The sequence below is a fragment of the Capsicum annuum genome, chromosome 7 (assembly GCF_002878395.1).
Source record: "Capsicum annuum cultivar UCD-10X-F1 chromosome 7, UCD10Xv1.1, whole genome shotgun sequence".
NCBI classification, from domain to species: Eukaryota; Viridiplantae; Streptophyta; class Magnoliopsida; order Solanales; family Solanaceae; genus Capsicum; species Capsicum annuum.
Genome location: NC_061117.1, coordinates 218,592,676 through 218,602,194, shown reverse-complemented (window position 1 = coordinate 218,602,194; position 9,519 = coordinate 218,592,676).

The following is a 9,519-nucleotide window of genomic DNA, read 5'->3' as shown; positions in this document are numbered from 1 at the left end:
TTGTTTACCGCACTAAAATCATTAAACTAATTTTTATAAATGTAAAATCAATTCAACTTTTTGTCTATATAGAAAAATGGACGAGGATGTATGCATTTTTTTAAAAATAACTCACTCGGTCAATTTGTATATAATTGATATCGAAAAGATAATTAAGATACAAATTCAATTACTTCTTTAACATAATATTCACGTGATATATGACTTAGAAAAGGCTTAATATTACATGGTGAAAGAATATTGATAGCAGTATTAGATTGATTGGAGAGTGTGTTTTTATTTTTTGATGATGTTCCGTGAATATTAAAATGGGTGTATGAAACTGTTAAGTTGTCATTTTATTTGTTGCTCGTTAAAAGTGTATCAAGTCAATATTTCGCAAGTTAAAAAATGAATTGTCATCTTATTCATATCTATACATTAAATGACAAAAAAGATACATGCTAAAGACCCGTTTGGTTATATGAATTTTTCACTTCTTTTTTTTCGAAAAATTATTTCACTTTAGTGAAAGTTGGGGTGTTTGGCCATGAGAATTTCAAATTGTTTTTTAAAAAGTTCTTCAACTTCAATTTCAACTTTATTTATTGTTGCAAATAACTCCATTCTTTTTAATTTTTATAAAAACACTCTCTTACTCCACTTTGTGGGAATATACTGGGTTTATGTTGTTGTATAAAAACACCCTATTAATTTCAACCAACAACCGGAGTTTAATGTCTAGTTATCACATTATCCACTTCTTTCTACTTCCATCGATAAAAGACCTCAAAATTGAAGGCAACTTTAATTTTTTCCATCTTCCTCAAAAATCTCCTCATGATAAAACGGAATTTTAGTCCGCTCATTCTTGCAACTTTTTATGCAACACCAACAACAAAGACAATATTATTGTCTCCTCTCACATTTGGTTGTATCTTGTAAGTAAATTAGTTAAATTGAGTGATTTTGATAATTTGATTTAATTTCCTGTATCGAAGAGAGAATTGTTTCTATGCTTTTCTTAGATAATATGGATTAAGAGTAAAGCTATCATCCGGTTCAACCAATCGTCCGTCCGGGTGCCTTTGCTACTTATTTGACAGCTTTTCATTGTTAATCCGGGTTCACCTTGGCCCTCGCCCGAGAGTTCTTATGAAGACTCTGATGGATTAAAAATTAGGGGTATAAAATTATATTTAAAAGAGTCTTTCCAAAAGTCTAGAAAAAAAAAAGAAATTCAAAAAGACATTATCAAACACAACTTTAAAAAAATTGAGTTTTTATGGTCAAGCGCCTACTAAATTCTCGGTGGGCTTGAATTTAAGTTTTATTTCACGTTCTGCAACTTTTCATTAATGACTTTAACTGAGTAAATAATTGTTAGGCTTGAAAAAATGGAGAGGAAAATCAAAAGAGAATCGTGTAAATTGTCTTGGCATGAGTCAAAAGTAACAATCAAAAAGATTACACGAATATATTTTGTGTAAGGGAACAATCATTTCATTTGTGTATTTTGTGGGTACGTAAAATTTATAGGACAATTTTTGCTCAGTAGCCGAAAGGCTAAAAAAATCCTGACAAGAGTAAGCATTCTGTTTGTTGCTTTTGTGCTTGGTCGAGCCAAGCATAATCTAGCACACATATCTAGCTAGTCCATTCACCAATTATTCTCCCTCTACACACAAAAATGGGTATCTCAAATTTTATTGAACTACGAATGTACTCAATGATAGTAGATTACACTAGAGTTCTTTTCAAGAGAGGAGTATTTTTTCTTCAAAATTTTATGTGTATAATTGAGGAAAAAATTCAAGTATCTATAATCATCAAGGTGTTGCTTCATGAAGAGAAGTATGATTCAGAAACAAATGTGCACCTTTTCATAAAGGTGCAACTATTCGAAAAAGTCACAATCCATTTGAAAGGTCATAATCATCCAAATCGAGAAAAAAATGTCTACAAATTCATCTTTTCTTTTGGTGTCTTTTCTTAAAATACCTATTTATTTTCCATTCACACCTCCTAAAAACTCAACAGAGGTCACAGATTCAAGTTGTGGTGAAACAACTCTTACAGAAATGCATGCAGCGTTAATTAAGGATGTGTACAATAGATCCTTGAGTTTGACTCCTCAAAACTTTGCGCATGGCAAAAGCTTTTGTGCACCGAATGATCCTTTATGATTCATTCATACTTACTATATTACAAATGTTATGAATTTTATTCATAAATTTAATATTTCACGTTGAAAATATTGAGTTCAGATGAATTGGATATCTATCATCACTATGCATGTGCCTCTGACTATTGTATTCCCATATCCCATGATTAACAAAATTTTCCCCTTTTCCGTGTATCATGCTTCCCTTAGATTTTTGAGAGGGACCTCTCTTCATCCACTTACACTTGGTTGTGTGAAACGAATATATACCAATACTACTTGTTTCTCCATTTGATTTTGACTATAACTATTTTCTTCTTCCTTTTTTGAGTGGGTCCTAATTAGGTTTCATACCAGTAGCGGAGTCAAAATTTTTAATATAAAAATTTGCTTGAATGATTGTTATCTAGTGTGTATTTTATGATATGTTTTTTCAACATACGAGATTTGGTTAAATTCTAATCCTTCATTAGTCGTTGATGCTCCATCATTACATATAATAAATGAATATTTTTGGCATTTCAAATATATCATGAAATTTTAAAGTTCAATTTTTTATGATATTAACTAGATTTTTTTGTTGAAACACGGGCTGAAAATGACTATTTTCTACACCAAGTACCAAGGCAAAGAGGGAAACGATGTGTATCACATGAAAAAATAGTCACATAAAGTCCGTTGTAGATTTTTTTTGTTTTTGTTCTTGTTCAAGTATGCAATATAAGTATCTCCTTTTATGATTAAAAAATAAAATAAAAACTTCCAAGTAAGCATATATTTCTTATAACCATGATGTACGGATTAATTTGCATGTATATTGAATAATATCCCGGGATAATTATCGCCTTTGGCTAGCAACAGATACTAGGTTATACTTTCATTATGATTATACATATGAGAAGAAATCACCTATTATTTTTATTTCTGCTGAAATTTGAATTTGAATCTGAAACTTCATGATTCTCGATCACTCTTGAGTGCTCCTAATGAAGTATAATAATATCGGAGGATACTTACCACCTTTGGCTGGCAACAGATACTAGGTTATTCTTCCATCAAGATTAGAATATATAAAAAAATTACTTAATATTTTTATTTCTACTGAAATTTAAATCTGAAACTTCGTAATTCTCAATCCATTTTATTAAGCCTAGGTCACAATTCTTGTGTGCTCCAAATGAAGTATATTTCAACGTTCCAAAATAAACAGTAAATGTTTTGTTAAAAGATAAGTCTCGACAATGATCTTTGACAATTTTCATTAAATAGGCAAAAACTAAGAAAACATGATACATGGCATATAGTAAATAAATATATTAGTTGCATGAAGACAGAAAAATGATGAAAGTTGCATGCTTTTGTATAGAATTCTCTAATCAAAACAACAATAATGTACCATTAGGAGGGAACCAATTTGTCGTGTAATAATATACTATATTACTGCATGGCAATGGACCAAACTTCTATTTGTTGACAAATTAATCATTATGTTCTTGTTTGTCCCATCATTTATGTCCTGTTACTCCAAGATTAGTGGTGTTGAATTCAGCTTGCGTACAATTTGATTAATTTTATCTTATAATCCTACATAATATTGGGGCCAACTTACCGGATCCAGATGCAAAGTCGAGATTTGATAATTTTATGATTAATTCTGAACTCCACTATACGATGTCAAGAGCTAGTAATTAATTAACTGAATTTTGAATTGATTTTTTATACATATTTAGTGATTTTTTAGAACATATAGATAAGGTTTGGATCGATAATACTGAGTTCTCCTACAACTTACCCACATTTCGATTAACTCTATGAGGACATATTATACCTACCTTTCAAACATATGAGTAATTTTATATATTCACCGAGGTTTAGATAGGTGAAAAGAAATTATTAGTGTTTTTGCCTTCGTTACATTTCGATCAACTCGAGATCAGATGGTTCTTCAACTCACCTCAGTATCTACTTATTTTTCAAAAAGAATGATCTACTTTGACTTGATACAAAGTTTAAGAAAATAAAGAAGACTTTTAAATCTTGTGGCCTTAGATTAAAGTTGTGTCAAATGTATCAAAATGCCCTTTTAATTTTGTGGTCCTAAACATGCCATGTGAAAAGTTAAAATTAAAGTATTACAAAAAAGAAAATGGATCATTCTTTTTTAAACGGACTAAAAAAAATTAAATCATTTTTTTTTTTTAACCGGATGGAGTATAACATATGCCCTCAATGACGCGCGCACACCTTGTTTCACCAAACATCCTTTATTTATACGCGCATTGATGGGTATGTGGAGCGAAAGGAGATGATTATTTACATTGTACATATAATGTCATATATATTAAAAGTGTTAATACCTTTAGAAAAATGATTTGAACTTTTTGTCCTTCGTTAAAAGATTTTTCTTTAGACAAAATTGTCTTTTTACTATTTTTAATTTATTATTTAATTATTTTTTATTATATTAATTAGACTTCTTAAAATATATGGGACTCTTAAAATATATGGTAAGAGAATTAATTAATATTTTTCTTTCTACTGTTCAATTAAAAAAATAATCTTAAAATAGGACTCTATTAATTAAGGAAATACTTCTATAAATATTGAGATGTACGTTAAATTAGATAGCAAACTGGTTTGTCTATTGGGAGTTTGTCTATTAGGAGAATATGATTGATGCTCAACTAACTTGATTCGATTGAATGTCAAGATTGATAGATACTTGACTTTCTAACTCTCAACTTCTTCACTGTTTTTGTCAGTATAATAGAATTCAACATGTGCGTACATATATATCTTCTTTGTTTTCATTCAAAAACATTCGTTAGAGTCAAAATTTTCGCTCAGACAAGAATTAATTGGATAAAAATCAAAGTTTTGTGATCACTATTATATTATTTTTTTATAGTTTACAGGTCGTAGATGAATGTCGGTTGAAATTTGAAGAATTTCTTGTGTAAAGGTTAGGTTTAATTGTATTGTTTAGATATCATTATTATCTTATTATTTTATTTTAATTTACAGATGCTAGATGAATGTGGGTCGGCTTTGAAATTTTTTTTAGGTAAAGGTTAGGTTTAATTGTATTATTGAAATATCTCTATTAGTTTGCTATTTTGTGGTAGTTTACAATTCGTAGATGAATCTCGATCAGCTTTGAAAAAATTTTGTGTGTTGGTCAGCTTTGAGAATTTTTTTTATGTAAAGGTTAGGTTTATAATTAGTTGTATTATTTTGATATCTCTATCATCGTATTATTTTGTTATTGTTTACATACTCAAAAGATATTAAATTTAATTATTATACTCATCTTTACTATTTAAACAAATATCCTATTGTGTAATGTTTTGAACTCATTAAAATGAGAGGTACACACGTAAAAAGATATCCTATATTAGTAGATGCTAAATTTTTAATTAATTTTTTTGGGTGTTTATTTCTTTATATTTAAAATATCTTAATAAGATAAATTACTCCACCACAACTTGCATGTGCATTGGACAAGAAGAAGAAAAGATCCCTACGAGTTTATAGGACCACCAAAAAGAATAAAAGGACATGAAAACGTTGATGGACAGAGTTAAGTCAACTAGTAAACTATATTTAAGAGATAATTAAATATTAACGAATCAAGTTAAAAATGATTAGTTTAAGTGTTTAACCTTAAGCTAACTAAAAAATGAACAGTTTTATGTCTTTATTATATATATTATTAGTACTAAATGTTAGTACGTGTTTGGCTGTCACGTGAGTTCCATCTTTTTTGATAATTCACTTTTTCTAAGTTGATGCCAAGTATATCATGCTAATTTTTTTTATAAAGATGGATTTGTTCTCTTTGCAAAAGCCAAAAAGCATGTCTTTTTTTTCCCCTTTTTGTCATCACCAACTAGCATTATGCTTTGAGATTCCTCATCAATTTTAATACTGAAATTTAGGCAATTCTTGTTTATACTATTATATAGTAGTCTACTACACTAGTACTATATTCTTTTAATTAGTAGTTTACTACTAGTACTAGTATTTATTTATTTTTGTACTTCACATATGCACTTCCACTTGTTGTACACTACAAGGTGAATTAGGATTTTCATAGAGTTTATGGGTTCTAAATTTTAAAAAGACAAAAAAGTTACTAGGTTTTATTTAGAGAAAAGAATCAGAAATATACTTAAATTTTGGCAAAATTTGTTATGACACGTCTTAACTTTGCGGGGTTCTATGACCTCCTTCAACTATTCAATTATTGTATTTCTGTGGTATATATTTGTCCAGCTGAACATCGTTACGTGAATACACGCACACTGAGCATGTAAGGGTCTAAAGTGGTCCAGCTGAATAAATATATATCACAGAAATACGGTAATTGAATAGTTGAGGGGGGTCATAGGGCCCTGCAAAATTGAGACGTGTTGTAACAAATTTCGCAAAAAATTAAATATATTTCGAGCATTTTTTTTCCTTTTATTTATATATATTAAGTTAATTTTTGTAAATTCAAAGAAAGTTAAGAAAAGCGCCACACTCTTTTTTAATTTACATACATGTTCCTCTGGCTAAAAAGAATGATGTATTAGTGTATTGGGAAAGGTAGACAATATTTCTTTTATCTAGGACTTTTTAAACATTGTAAAAGATATTTTTACTATATTTTATAAACATTGATTCTACAAATTTTCTGTCACTTTTAAAACACTTTATTCTAAAAACACTGAGATTCTTTATTTCTTTACCAAAAATTTTGTGCTATTTGGTATAAAATTGAGCAATTTTGGGATAATATTAAAGGGTAATTTGAACATTTTCTCCAAATTTAAGTGACAACTTTGATTTATGGACACTTTAATCCGGATTAATCGGGGCTTCAATGCGGCGGATGGAAAACAAAAAAATAAAAAAAACTTTGATTTATGGACAACGCATTTATTTTTCTGCATTCTCTATTTAAAAAATCCTGTTAGTTTTGACCATCCAATTGCCATTTTATGACTTGTTAAATTGCAACAACTATGATTGTTTTTGACCTTTTAAAAATCTAAGGGGTTGTTTGCTTTGATTTATAAGGAATAAATAGTCTCGAGATATAATGAAAAATTATTTATTTTATGTTTGGTGTGAGGTATTAGTTAGTATCGAGATTATTTATTTCACTATTTACATCATAATAATAAGATAAATTATCCCATACATATAATGAAATAACTAATTTCGAAATAATTTTTTTCCAACCAAACGACCGCTAAAATTAAGTAAATACAAAGACAACTAGACAAGATGTGTAACAAAAAATGAATCCAGCTAAGATCATATATAGAAGTGCAGACCACAATTGGCTATAAGCTATAGAATCAAATTAGGTCCAAAGTGGTTCAAGAGCTTTGTGAATTTTAGGGCCCACCATAACAAACTAAGGCATATAATAAAATGAGATGACACATTTTACAGTTAATTTATTTATATAATGCGCGTTCAAGAATAAGAACAGAAGTTTATTTTTTTCAAATTTTAAATCAAAAGTATCAATTTATTTTATTTTTTTATTAATTATTATGTATTCATGTACACTCTATTAATGGTTGATATATACTCAACCTAAGTAACATGTGTCATTCATTCTTTCAAAAATTGACCAAAAGAACAAATTCTTTGTTCCAATTCAAAAAGAATTCAATGTCTCTATCATATCCACCATGCAATAATAGTGACCATATCATCTTCGATATTCGTTGTTCTTTCTATTGATTATATTACGATTGTTATGTCTCAATTATATATACAAGTAGAGAATACAAACGATCATATGTATAATGTATCAATATCGTACTATTTTCGTTGTTTTTCATAATTTGAAGGTAGATTTAAAATTTGAAGTTTATGAAAGTGTTTCAACAACAATTAGAACTTAACTATTCTTTCAACCATTTGAAATCTTATAGTTCGATTAATTTAAATTCGCACTAACTAAATCTCAAGGGCTCAAATTGAGAAAATATAATCTATAATCTAGCCAAAAATCCGAAAAAAATACAAGGTGAAAGGAAATGAAAATCTATTTATAATCTAACCATTTCCTTTTGGCTAGGCTTGGCCAGAGAAAATACAAACCAATTGGATTGACGGACAAGGTGCCCCCAACTAGCACCTAAGGCCAAGCCTAGCCAAAAGTTCAACAAAAGGAAATGAAAATAGCTTGATTAAGCCATTATAACGAAATCGTCTAATTCAATCTAAAAAATTAACTCACAAAAGATAGGTTATTAAAGAGATCATCTATTTCTTCAGCATTATTCATATGTCCAGGACTAGATATTTGAAGCATGACTTGATTTAATATAGGAATCTAGCATTGAGAACTAGAGCCGTCAATATGAGTCAGGCCTGTTAGGCTGGCTCGGCCCAGCCTTTAATTTGATAGGGCTAGACAACAATTTTTATCGTCTGTTTGAGAACAAGGCTTTTTAGCCCAACCCGTATAAGTCCGTTGGCTCGTGGGCTTGAGCAATATGGGCTGGTCTGATTCGTGGGCCAAACAAAAAATGATTAAAAAATAGAATAAAGCACTAAGAATTAAAAAAAGAGTCCAAACTCAAAGTATATTTGAACCATCATAGATATTTAAATATTAAATATGTTTATAAAATATATAAATAATTTAAATACTAATTTTTTTAAGGAATCAAATATGTTTGATGAAGATAATATGGTGACGTTGAACACGCTGTAACTCATAAGTGCCTTAAGAATTTTTATTTTTTGAGGAAACGTGAACTAAATATTGATATTTCTTTGTGTTTTTTTGTGATCAACTAAAACAAAAATAGGTTAATATTATTATTTAACTAGTTATATTATTACTCATTAACAGTTTCGTTTGTTTTTCAACATATCTATTTGATTTAAATTTGGTGTCAAAAGTTATTTAATTTCACAGATTATTTGGATTTTTTTTTTTTGTAAATTTGAGACTTGATTAACAAGTAGTAACTTCATGTAATATTATATTATACATATTTATATAATTAACAATTTAAAATTTAAATTAAGATTAAAAAAATAATATATTTTAAAAAGTGGGCTGACCCGTGAGGTCCCGCAGCCCACAGTGTGATGGGTTGGACTTGCGATTTTATGACCTGTCATTTTGATTGGTCAGTCCGGTCTGACCCGTCAAACTCCACCGCCCATGTGGGCTAGCTTGAATGGGTTGGGCCGACCCGTATTAACAGCTCTATTGACAACTTTGAATTAGGATGGATGATACTCAAATATTTTCTCAATCTCAATTAATTATGTGACGTCTTTTCAGATTTCGAGATTTAAATAAGTCTTTTTAATTCTATTTTTTTCATATCTTATAAATATTTTAATGTGTAAAT